Source organism: Catharus ustulatus, chromosome 17 (genome assembly GCF_009819885.2).
Source record: "Catharus ustulatus isolate bCatUst1 chromosome 17, bCatUst1.pri.v2, whole genome shotgun sequence".
Classification (NCBI taxonomy): Eukaryota; Metazoa; Chordata; class Aves; order Passeriformes; family Turdidae; genus Catharus; species Catharus ustulatus.
In genome coordinates, this window is record NC_046237.1 from 7042870 (window position 1) to 7056047 (window position 13178).

The window sequence follows — 13178 nt, forward strand, 5'->3', positions numbered from 1 at the left end:
AGGTTGCAGGAGTAAGGGAGGGTGATAGTGGAGGAGGAAGAATCAGAATTTATTCTGAATGTGCTGACATTTTGCTGTTGACCTCAGGACAAAGCCTGGCCCAAGCACTGACGTTTCCCAGATGTACAGAGGTGACAGTCAGCAAAAAGCTGCAGAAGGAGAAGATCTGGGTAAAGAGCACAGTCTGAAGTGCACAGCAGTGAGCTGATCCGTACCTGGGATAGGAGCAAATCTGAGGAGGGATGAAGTACCAGAGCACTGTGATGCCAAATACAGCAGGAAACCACTCTGAGAGGAGCCCAAGCTGAGAGATCCTTTATTGCAGGAGGAGGGTGGTGTCAGCAGGGCACAGGGGTCTCTAGAGCTCCAACCAACACACAAATGGCCTGTGGCTTCTGGGTGGGACTTTGAGGGGTCCAGGTTGGCTCCAGGCTCCCAGTGTGGTCCACAGGAATCAGTGTTTGGGTGCTGCTGGGCCACTCCAGGGAGGGGGACAGAGAAGGATGAGACAGAGGCAAAGCAGAAAGTCAAGGACAGAGGAGATGGAGCAGGCAGGAGAAGGTGAGGACAGAGCTTGTTGCACCCTCCTGCACGCCCAGTGCCATGGTCCCAGTGTTCTTTGTCCTTTATCATCACCTATAGCCTTGGGGGAACCTAAATGGACACCTGAGAGCTGAGCTCACCCAGACCACAAGAAGTTGGGAGTGGGGGACTGAATTTGACAGCCTGGATGCTTCTCCACTTGAGAAGCTTTGAAAGGGAATGTATTTTTGGAGCATTAAAGATCAACTGTTTGACTCTAGCCAATCCTTTTCAAGAGCAGCACCAAAGGAGGTCAGTGGGATGTGTCTGGTCAAATATTTTATACATGACCATCATCTCTCACCCCCTCAAGTATTTACAGACCTGAGAGCATTTCCTGCTGTTCCCCCCTGTTGAGTATCTGGTGTCTCTGCTCCAGCAGGACAGCCCTGTGTGTGTGAGTGTGTGGTGGAGCCATGAAGGACCACCCCAGCACTGCCCTTGGATGCAGAAAACAAACCTAAATCGGCACAATGTGCTTAGTACCACAAATGGCAGCAGGTTTACCCAGCCAGCAGTGAGACACAGCACAGGATAATGAGAACAAATCTGCGGGGGTGGTGGTGGTGGGGAGATGGGGTGGAAAGAGGGAGGTTTATTCTCCAGGGTTTTTTTGTAATCTTCACTCACCATATTTAGTAGGCTTGTGACTTGCCCTTGCTAGCTCATGGAGAATTCCCCCAAGTGTTTACTCCCACAACCTAGCAAATGCCTCAATACACATCATGGAAAAAATACAATCGACATCTTCACTCCCACTAGAGAAGGAATTCCGACTTGCCCGGCACAGACCGGGAGTATGAGCCTGTGAGAGAGACAAATGCTGCTTCATTAGCTCCCCTCAGATGTGGTTTACTCCTCAAATGACCTGGTCAGGGCTGCACCACCTCCCTCCTTTCCTTCACCTAAGGAACCCCTGACCTTTGGTCAGGGCAGTGGGGACAGGAATGTGGGTCCTTTAACCCTTTCCTCTGACATCTGCCAGCTGCTCTCCATGCAGTGCACAAAGCTGATGGTCAGGATTTCCAGGGATCCAGAGATGCTGTGAAGGGCAGAAGCAGAGCTCTGCAAAATGGCTTTGTTCCTGCTGTACCTAGGGAAGAGCAGGGTTTGGTGATGGAGAGCCAAGTCTACCTTGTACAAAACATGGAAACAAAATGGGGATCACTGAGAGCAGAGATCACAGATTGCCCAGGATTGCTTTGGAACCTCTATTTCTACAGTACTTTAGTAGAGAAAAAAAAACAGTACTTAGGGCATTTAGATATTGTCAGTGTGTTCCCAAACTGCCCACATGACAAGGACACACAGGAAATAATTTTAATTTATCAAACATAGGATCTCCTACAACTGCAATGAACATAAAGTAGAGGAGAGTCGGAAAGAGGAGCTGAAATGAGAATGCTCAGCGCTTCTGGTGATTTGGCATTTCTGGCCAGGAATTTTTTCGCCCATATTGTAAATTTGGGAAATTTCTGCAGAGGGAAGTGGTGGAATCACCATTCCTGGAAGTGTTTAAAAAAAGTGCAGATGTGGCACTTGGGGATAGAGTTTAGTGGTGGGTTTGGTAGTGCTGGGTTAACACTTGGACTTGATGATCTTGGAGATCTTTTCCAACCTCATCAGTCCCACATTTTTGCAAATGGGACATGGTATGAATGCAGCACCCAGCCAGCTCTCCTCTGCTCCCCAGGTCTGCTCCCACCATCCAGCACAGGAGACAGTGGGAGGATGGTGCTGACTCGTTTGCACTGCAGAGGTGCTGGAGATTCTGCAGGAGCAATCACAGAGGTGCAGGGACACCAAAAAGGCAGCGAAATCAACAGCCCATGGTGCTTCATTTGCCCACTCAGTGAGGATGGGGCACTGGCACGTGGTGTCAGCACGGCTGTGCTGGGGGTCCAAGTGCTCACATGCTCTTGGTAGAGCAAAAGGAACATATCAGAGCAACTCCAAGCACTCTTGTGCTACAGGAATATGATCTTTACTTGTTGTCCCAGTGGCTAAAACTGATCAGTAGTGTGATACCACCAGTCTCTGCCAGGGTAGAATCTGTAGTATGGTGGGTAGCGAGGGATGTGGACTCAGGCTAGAAACACATGGTCTGTAACCCCTGACATGATATTACACTCCTAATCTCTCCTTTGCATGCCAAAAAAAATCACAGGAACTACCCCAATTACCCTGATTTTCCCTCCAAGCTCTTATTCTTCCATGCACATCCTTTCCTCCTTCACGAGGAGAAAGCACCTCTCAGGGCATGCTGAGCTATTGCAGTATTTACCTAAAATACAACACAAACTTCTAATTAAAGGCGAGGGGGCTTGGCAAAAGAATATTAAAGCTTTTCCAGTCTCCTGAAATCCTTTGTGTGGAAGAGCTTTGGGAAACGGGGCCTGCTGCCACCCTCCCCCTCTTGGGAGCATTCCCCAGGGCAGTGCCCGGGCAGCAGCTGCTGCTGCTCTGAGGGAGTCAGCCCAGCCTGACACACAAACAAATACCACAGGAAGAAATGCTTCCTTCCAACAAAGACCTGGGGAAGAAACCCTGGGCAGGAGGAGAGGACGGGAGTGTACATCCTGCACCTGAGGAGCTTTGGGGTAACAGGGGAAGCTTGGCCTCAAACAGAGGAATGAGGAAAGGCAGGAATGGTTACAGCTGCAACCAGGTACGAGGCAGATGCCATGCAAAACAAGACATAATGGTGTAAAGATAAAGCTCCACTTTCAACAGCCACTTTAACCTTCGTATTTCAGCCTAAAAAAAAGGACAGACTCAAAGCAGCACAGAAGGATTTGATACCTGGAGGTGGTGGGGGGGCAAATTCACGTGAAAATCAGCAAGAGCATTTAGGGTGGACAAAGGATTTTGTTTGTTCAGTTCTGGTGCTCCTCACCCACAGGTGAGAGAGGCTGGAAAATGTGTTTTACACAGGATTCCGTGTGCAGAAAAAGCAGGTGGCAGCAGGAACCCCTGCCCAGCCCCGACTCTGTGCTACTCAAGTCTAAGAAATTGTGTCCTTGGTTGCATTAACAACTTCTGCAAAGTCTTCATTTGCATTTTAATGGAACTCTTTCTAGGAAGGTGGTGCTTGGACTCTGTTGCAATATAAAATGAAGAGGTAATTAAAAACATGCTGGAGTGAAAAGGCATTTTGTTTTCATTAATCAGGTTTATTCAGAGTCTTTTCAAAATTAAAGGTATTTAGGGTATGTGGGAGGAAACGAGGGGAGGAAAACACATGATGGAACATCCGTTTATTTAAATTACAGATTAAAAAGTGGAAAATACGCTTTTTGTGAGGGGACATCCTAGGGATTAAAAGCACCTTCAGAAATGGATTTCAATGAAGAGTAGGCATCAAAGTCAAGATTTCAAGACAGCAGGTCTGCCTACTTGAAAGCCAGAGATGAAGGAAATATATAGGATGAGGGAAAGGAAACCACGGAGGAAATTTTTAAAGCTTTGGCATGCGATTACCCAGGCAATCACTGCGATTACACACCTAAGTCAGTTAACTATGCAAACGGCCAGCCCCGCTGGTCAGACACGCATTTCCCCAATTTCGGGCGCAATCACAGCACGCAGATGTTGATAAAACAGTTTGCAAACGTTTAATCTGCTGGACCAGCTCCTGGTTTCGCAAGGCAGCGACCGCACAGCATCGAGAGCGATTTCCCCGCTCACCGCAGCCATCGTGCGATCGCGCCGGCTTCCCCCACGCTCCAGACCTATCCTGCCCTGTTAAGCTCTGTCCTTTGAAATATAGGGCAGTTTCTGTCAGATCCTTCAGCGCGACAGTCAAGAGGGCAAAGCCCTGCCCTTTGTTGCAGCGGGAGGTTTTCCATTGCGGAGCTGCCTGTGATCTCCATCCGCTGTGATCTCCATCCTTCCCCGACCACCGGCCTCGCTCTCTGGCCATTACGGGTCAGGGGGCTCCGAACTGCACTCATTTTACATTATTTCATTTCGGGGGATTGTGTGAAATACATCACGGTGCGTACAAGAGGGGGAAAGTGATTTTTGTTTCTCCCTGCGAGGTCCGGGGGAGGCTGCGGCACTGCCCCGCTCCAACACCGCCGTCCTCCATCCCGCGGTGGGGCTCAGGGGACGCGCCCCGCTGAGGGCGCACAGCCGCCCCTCCCGGGGCCAGGCGCACCTGCCGGGGGCGGGAGACACCCGGAGATGCCCAGAGAGGTCCGGAGCGGGGTTAGGACGGAATCAGGACCGGGAGCATGACCGGGACCAGGACGAGGACGAGGAGCGGTGCTGGGCTCCCTCAGCCGCCCCCGCCTCAGCGCAGCCCCCGCGCTGTCCCGGCGTGCCCCGCGCGCCGCGCGCCCCCGCCCTCCCTCACTTCCGGTGTCCGGCAGTGGCAGCGCCGCCGGCGGCGCCCCCGCTCCCCCGGCGCAAGAGGAGGGGGCGTGGCAAGGGGGCGTGGCCTAAGGAAGGACCGCCGCCCAATCACCGCCCGCCGCTGGGGAGAGTGGGCGGGGACAGCGCCGGCACGCGCCGCGCGGCCCCGCCCCCCGCGCCCCCCCCGCCCGCCGCGGGCTCGCGCCCCGCGCGCCCGAGGGAGCGTCGGGAGCGCGCCCGGGCGCCCCCCCCTTCCCCCCCTCCGCCGGGTTCTCCCCCCCCCCCTCCTCCGCCCTCCGCCCCCCCTTCCCCTTCCCCTCCCCACCCGGGAGGAGAGGCACGGAGTGACCGACGGAGCCACCGCTCCGGCCGCTCCGACACCCCGCTCTCCTCCATGGGGCACAGGTAAGCGCGCCGCCCCCCGCCCCCCGGGGCGAGCGGGGGTCGCCATGGCCGCCCCCCACCCCTCGAGGGGCGGCGGGGAGCCCCCCCCGCTGCTCCCGCACCGCCGCGCCGGTGTTATCCCCGTTATTATCCCCCCTATTATCTCCGTTTTCATCCTGCTCCCCGTTCTGATCCCCGTTCTGATCCCCGTTATTCCCCCGCTGCCCGCCCGCCGCGGGGGCAGCGCGGCCGGTCGCGCCCTGCCCGCCGAGGGGGGCACGGAGCCTTCTTTGGGACGCGATGTCCTATTTGGTGTGGGTGGATGGCTTAACTTGGTAAGTGCCGGGTTTAACCCCCCTCCCCCGGCCCTCCCCTCCCCTCGCTCCTCCGCCCGCCCCCCCCTCCTCCCCGTAACCTCCAAAAGGGGAATTTTCCAGCTGGTAATTTCTGCTGCGTCAACACCCAGCTCAAGGGAGAGGAGAAGAGACAAGGGGGCATTTTAACAGCAGCTCCACTTGCGGATAGCCAGCCTCAATCCCGGCTCCAGCATTAAAACCCTTTCCGCCCCCTAAAAACCAGCATCCGTGCAAGTTGGACCAAGAGTTTGTCAGGAGTGTGGTTCAAAACTGCTTGGAAAAAGGGATGAGGTAATAATACTGGTGAAGCATGTTGTATTTCTCTCTTTCTGCCTGTCTCTCTTTCTCTTTCTCCCTCTCCTCTCTCTCTTTTTTTTTTTTTTTTTTTTTTTTTTTTAAAGCCAGGCCTGTTTTGGGTTATTGTCTCCCCCTAAAGCCAGACATAGATCGCCTGGCCTTGCCTCCATTTTAATTGCAGGCTGAAATGGGGGAAGTGACCCTCTTTAAAAAAAAGAAATACAAAAAACCCCAACAAGCAAACAAACAAAAAAAAATCTTGACAAAATAATGCTGTTCCTTTGGGGGGGATATAGGTGATTTTTCATAAGGCTGTAACAAGTGCAAAAGTGGCTGGAAATGTTCTTTGCCATGCTGGGAAACTAGTGAGGTGTCCTCTCCCCTCCCCAGAAAAAAGTGCTGGTGAATTTGGCGGAGGGGAGAAGGAGAGGTGCTGGGAAAAGCAGGGGTTGTGCTGCTGGATTGCCTTTGTGTCTCTGTAAATAGACATGTCAGTTCCCAAAGTAATACAAGTAGTGTCTGATAACTCAATCCCAGATGACAAATAGAGAATGGAGCAGATTTTCAGGACTGTAATAGTGGGAGGATTTCTCTTTTGAAACGGAGAGGAAAAAAAAAATGCTGGTACCTCCTGAGGAGGTTCTTCCCCGGCACGTTATTGTGGAGCGGAGCATTCGGATGGAATCCGGAGACATAAATCCATATTTATTTATTTTTACACCTGACCGGGGAAAGATAAACAAAGGAGAGTTTAACAGCTCTTTAATGAATTCCTCATGCTTTTTATTTTGCAATCCCAATGATTCATTTGGCAAGCCTTACAGAACGGGATTATTATCAGCATTGTTTAAAGCCATGCTAATTAGGAGATGTGTTTAGCAAACAGTGGCATTGTAGACACCTGTACCAAAGTTCTTGCGTGCATTTTAATTGCATCACCGGTATCATTTTTAGCATTTAGTTGCTGTCATTGAGATGTAGGTCTCAGTTTGTGGACTCAATCAAGTATTTATTGAGTCTGGGTTCTCTGTATGCACAGATCAGCCCTGCTACTAATGCATTAAATGTGTTTTCTCAAAAAAGACAGGGAGTATTTATTCTCTTTTTATTTTCCTGTGGGGATTATAAGAAAAGGCAGTGATACCCAAGAAGAGTGAGAAAAATGTAATTTTTGAAGAAGAAGCTTTCTGTGGCTGTATAGCTCTTTCACTTTAATCAATACCTCACTTTTATGCTTTTATAGCCTCTTTTAATTGGAAATAAAATTTGACTTTCCCCTTCTAAACTCTCTCACTGTTTGTCAAGTTTTATATTTTGAAATCCTTAGTGATGGAAAAAATGGGTGGAGTGTATTATTAGTCACAATATTTTCATCATGCGGTGAGGAATTACAGCTTTGAGGTGTTTTTTGGGCGCTGACAGGGGACGGGCAGAGGGAGAGCTACAGGACAGAATTGAGTGGGCTCCCAAATTGCTGAAAAATATTCCATGGTTTGGTGCATTCATGGGATAGCTGAAATAGAAAACGAATCTTTTGGTTTTGATGCAGCGTGTCCAGGAGGGGGAAACTCACTCACAGCGAAACTTCTCTCGCGGTTGTTTTCATAGACTGTGTGTTCGCCTGTGGAATTGAGTCAATTTGTGTCTGGTACCAAAAGCAGGGCATTCTAGTAACTCTCACCTTAGGTGTTTATTCCTGTGCTTTAGATGCTGCTCCATCCTGGAGTGTGCAGGACTGAGCCTTTGAAAACATGACCTGTACTTGAGGTTCTTGGAGACTGGAGAAAATGGGCCACTTTCTCCCCGTGGTCTTTGTTTTCTGGGACAGTTGTACAACAGTGGATATGTTCTTCACAAGAGGATTTTTTTTTTTTTAATATTTGGAAGTGCTTAGAGGAAAACCAGTTTAGCAGCTCCCCCCTCCCCAGCAGCCCTCTATCAAAAGGAAAAATGCCTCATGTTTGGAAGATCTCTTAATTGCCTGCTTTTCCTCTGGTGATGTGTTGTGTTGCTGTGAGGTTCAACATATTCTTTTTGTCTTTGCTATCCACTTGGGTGGATTTTATTATTATTGTTATTTTTTTTAGATCCATGTTTTTGAAGTTTCTAAGCGAAGTTTCCTCTCCTCCCAGCAGCAGCGCAGAGCAGGCTGACACCCAATCCAAACTGCCACTGCCTGCTTTCAGGACAGAATTATTTCATAAACAGCTCAATCTTTTCCCAGGACATTTTTCCCCTCGTGTTGCCTGCTTTGCTGGCTGCTCCAAAGCATTCTGTAACGCTTTCCAGACTCCCCCTAAATTGGTAAAGAGCATTCACAGGGGTTTTCCATGCTCCTGTGTGGAGTTTAATGGGCAAACAGAAGGGCAGGGAGAGGGCTTAGTTTAAGTCTTTGAAGAGCTACCTGCAGTTGTAATGGTTATCCCACATGTCCATTATAATTCCCAGGAGGCAGCAATGTGTCCATTCCTGGCTGTGAGCACTACCCTGCAAAATTCTGGCGCTTTACACGGAGAGATTAATTCAGTTTTTATATTTCACTCCTGGCTTGCGTTTGGCTCGAATATTTGGAAGTGTGGCGCTCACCTGTGTTTTCTGCGTGTGATATTTGAGACTGGGAGTGTGTTAGCAGTGAAAGTGAGCATGCTGCAGGTTGTGTGCAGAGAGCAGGGGTCACGTTAGGAGAGAGCACGAGGAGCGACCGCGGCTGCGAGGCAGAGGCAGGAATTTGGTCTGCGGGAAGTCCTGCGATCCTACTCCATCCCTAAAGCATCTCCGTGGGAGTTTTTATGATATTTGGGCAAGCACAATAACAGTCAGGGCTCCAGGGTTGAAATTTGTTGCTTCAAAACTTCGCTTTATTTCCTTCCCAAGGACTTTTGTATGTTTGTGTTCGCAGCCTCCTTAAATGCATCCTTCTGTAGTTGGGTTTCTCGGTTCCCTCCGGATCTCCAGTCCTTTAGGCAGGATGAGAAAGAAGAGCCTGTATCACTTCATGTGGGGCTTCTTTCCTTGAAGTGCAAGAGGGAAGGATCTCAACTTCCCTAAACAGATCAATGGTTTTCTGGTTTGTGTTGCCTTGGTGTGTTTGGATGCTCAAGGATGTCCAGTTTAGAGGGAAAGCTGCTCCTAGGGACTCAGTTCCCATCCTCCAGCTGTTGATTGAATGTGCTGGTGTGTTACTTCTTGTTACCCATCTCCCCTTCTGTGGAACAGGGTTTTACTCAGCCCTCCCAAACATTTTCAATTATACTGATGAAAAATTGCACTAGAAGTGCTTAATCTTCATAAAGGCAAACCAGTGTGAAGTCCTGGATGAATTCCCTCTGGGATGTGGTGGAGTCCAGAGGCTCGTGGGTGGGGTTTGCTGTCCCTTACCAAGTCAGCTGTGGTGCAGTTATTTTCTGAACAGTCACTTGTGCTTTCTTTCATACCCATTTATTTAAGAAACGTCAGGCTGCTGCTGAGATGTTGGTTTGGAACAGCTTCTGAGTGCTCCAGAGGCAGGGTGAGATTCTTGACAGCCATTCTAATGAGATGGAAATGTGTCCCACTTGGCAGTGTTCAGGTGTGCATAGGTAAGGATGTCCCTAGCACAGGAGGGGAGAGGTGGCTTTGCTGAAATGTGACAGGTAGATACTGAATTAGAGCTGAAACTCACCTCTTTGCCTTGATTTTTGGGAATGTGGCTGGCTTTTATTCCAGCCCAGACAGTGGTGATCTTGTCCTGCTGCTCACTTGACTCGTGTGTGCCCTTGGAAGAAAAACACCCTGCAAATGTTGGAGGTTGCCCTGTGTTTGCTTCATAGTGGCTCTGAGTTGGCATCTCCTGTACTGGAAAGAGGCACCAAGGTGTCAAAAAAATTCTGCAGACACGTCTATGAGCTTGTGTATGGACTAAAATACACTTGTTAACAAAAATGTCAATGTGTACCAGGACATTACCTGCCCAAGATCCCTACTTACAAAAGTGAGCAGGGCTTTGTATATTAAGGAATATGTTTATACCTGCTTATTCCATCCAAGTGAGTTTGCTTCCTGGTATTTCTGACCCCATGGAGAAGAGCTCTGCAGAGAGCTGATATTTCAGGGCTTTGGCTCGCTCTTTTAGAGGAAAGGGTTAAACAAAATTTGCACCTTTTGCACTGATACAGCATCAGAGGAAATACCTTCCTGGCTAGTGCTCAGATTGTGCCCTGAGACAGAAGAATCAATGGTCTGTATTGGACATTAGGTGCTTAAAACATCCAAACCAAACTAATTTAGGTGCTAATAAATGAAGTAGTCAGGACCCAGTTGCTCTTAACAGTCCTGCTACTATAAGGTTGGAGAATGAGGTGGTGGCTAAATATAAAATGAGCTTTTTGACTTCCTTCTTTTTACCAATGTGTCCTTCTTGGCTTCACTCCACTTCTTTTTTTTTTTTTTTTTTTTTTTAATAGTAGTTGATCAAATCTGGATTATGAGATTTGTGCTAAAAAGTAAACCAGGATCCTTACCCAAAGCACAGAGAGCTTGTACCATGGATTACACAAACAGAATTAGGTTGTTCTCAGAACCCTTCATGTTATCTTCAGTTTTGCACCACTTGATTCTTTTACTCTTAGATTATTCATGACTCCTTGTGTGTCTTTTCTGTCTTTTAAGTGATCTTTCTCTTGGTTTTTATCCCTACTTTACTTATTTTTAAAAATTGCCTCATGATTCTTCCTGCTTTGGCTCCCTCCCTTTCTATGTATAGAGTTTGGGAACTTTGGCAAAGATCCCCTAATTAGAAAGACAAAAACCAATGAGAAGGTTTGGGGGAAACCATTCTTCAGGGCAATTCCCAGTGTGATAAGTTTACAGTTCTCTAATCCTCTTTTTTTTTTAAGGTACTTTTTATGTTGTTTTTTGACTAACAGATGCACAAGGGCAGAGGGATTTTTGCTTAGATTTCTTTTGTGACTTTTTAAAGTAAAAGCTTAAGATCTTGTAGGAGATCTTAAGGAGATCTAATGGCACTTGGACAGGTAAGTGTCATACGAGCCACAGGCACTTGAATTTTTCAGGTTGTTTTTTAATCTTTGCTTCTGGAGTAGCAGATATATCTGTAACTAAATTCTTTTTCTTTTTTTTTTTTTAATGTCACCAGACTTCTCAAGCCTGGTAGCCTGTACCAGTTCTGCCAAGTTCTTGCTGTGTTCCACAGGGTCCAGGACATGAGTAGTGTTGGGGCTGCTCTTCTCCTGGTACAACCAGATGAGAGAGAACAGAGATCAAAAAATGGGAATGATTTGAGCAACTGTTACTGTACCAGGGTGGGGAGACAGGCAGATGGACAGAGTTGGAAATTATGGGAAAATGAGTAAGGGAAATGCAGAGGAAATCCAAGTGCAGTGGAAATATTACTGGAACTGAGTGCACACACCTGTGCCCTGTTTCAAAGGTGCATCCTGTCATTTTAACAATTTGTTACCCACTGGAATATATTGTGTTTCAGGCTGCATAGCTTTTACAGGCACAGAAAATAAAGCTTCTGTTAGTTATTTGCATCTTCATTTTTGTGTTTGGGTGTTTTTTTCAAATATTTTCTAATGTTTGTAGGAGAAGCAAAATGTTTTCCTCAGTACTTTGTGGATGCTGCTTGGTATTTAAAATCTGAGGGTCATGCTGGGTTTTGAAGGCTGTGATTCAGTTGAGCTGGATGGGAATAAAACTCAAATCTCTTCCTTTCACACAACATGGACACATGATTTTTGTGTGACCTTAGGCAAATATTTTGGTTTGGAGGGGAATCACTGCAACCATGAGGTGAGATTAATTCCAACCCCATTTAAAGCATGTGGGCCAGAGGTCACAGAGTCATTAATTGAAACGTATGTGTCAACTGAAACTATGTTGTTAGTTTTTTTTTTTAAATCCTATTATAAAGTGCTGGTTTTTTAGTGACATTTTCAAAGCACTTCTGGAAGCATAGTCAGAAGTTGTTAACAATCTTAATGCTGGTATGTTAAACTTCCTTTTCATTAACACAAGGGCTAAATAACTTTTATTGTATTATGAATTATAGGAAGAGATCAGAATGTTTCTTGTTAAAATGGCAAACAGTGTTGTAAATGCACAGTTATTTTAAATATTGCTCATAATTATGTGACACTGAAGGGCTTTGTATTAAGTTAAAGTTTGGATTTTAATTTTTGCCTCTTATTCTTTCCATTTCCAAACACAGGACATCTGATGAACCTTCTGGAGCTTCTCACCAGAGACCATTCTCCTCTCTTCATTGAAACATGCACTGTCCAGCTGTGAAACATTGCAAAGTTTATTTTTGCTAACAGGAAACACTTTCAAGTATCGGTAAGTTCTCAGCATTTAAAGATATTTTTGTCATGTGGCATGGGAAAGAGAAAGGGAACCTGGAGAGAACATCATTATGAGGGCTGTCAGTTCTTCATAAAACTTAACATTTATAAAAAGGGTTTATAAATTTATAAAATGTTGGTTATCTGCACAACTTGGAGAAATACCTGTGGCTGTTCTGGTGCCTCCATCCATCATGGTCACTCAGTTGATCACAAGAGGGAAACAGGTGCAGAGCTCCAAGCAGAAAAGAAAAAGTGCAGGGCTCAGCTTTGCCATTTTCACCAGCCTGTTCTGGCTCTTTTTGTGCTCTGGGACAGGTGTAAGTGAGAGTTTGAAAAGTAATAACCTCAAGTCTAAGTAGAAATAGCTACACCTTGTTACATTTTGCTAACAAAGTCATTTCCCATGTGGCTGGATTGGTCTGGCTCCCTCACTTCACCACCTTAATTTTTCTTAACTGTCCAAATAAAAAGACTAAAAAGAGCTCGCCAAGACAATTGCTATGGAGAAGCAATCAGAAATAGAGAAAGGCAAGGCTTGGCAGTCCAGAATAGAAACTGAGAACAAAGTCACTGGTGTTTGCTTCAATTGGGTCATATTTGTTTTCAAGATTCTCAGTTCTGCTGTTTGCCATAAGAATGCTTGGATTTTCCTTATTGCTTCATTTGTTTATTAGATATTTTATTTCACCTTCTGTGGCATTAATTTGTGTTGGAAAAGCTTTCTTAACTTTTATCTTCTGATATTTCCTTTCACAATCTGTTACTACAGAAGGTCAGTCTTGAAATCACCAGTATTGATTTATAGCTTATTTTCATTAAGAGGGCTAATCTGTGTATTGAAGATGTTTGAAATGCA

General features: G+C 46.9%; 1 protein-coding gene across 8 annotated transcripts in view; it reads left to right on the forward strand.

Annotated features, from left to right (window-relative positions):
- The first annotated feature begins 5249 nt into the window (after positions 1–5249).
- Positions 5250–13178, forward strand: part of ZBTB46 (zinc finger and BTB domain containing 46) — a 53330-nt gene continuing 45401 nt past the window's right edge. For 3 of the 8 annotated variants that reach the window (XM_033074806.1, XM_033074814.1, XM_033074813.1), the window contains exons 1-3: positions 5250–5343; positions 5789–5969; positions 12187–12314. The gene's annotated coding sequence lies outside the window, so the exon portion shown is untranslated. Of the gene's footprint in view, positions 5344–5396; positions 5658–5746; positions 5970–12186; positions 12315–13178 lie in introns of those variants that run through there. The other 5 variants (XM_033074811.1, XM_033074810.1, XM_033074809.2 and 2 more) reach the window with 5 other exon arrangements.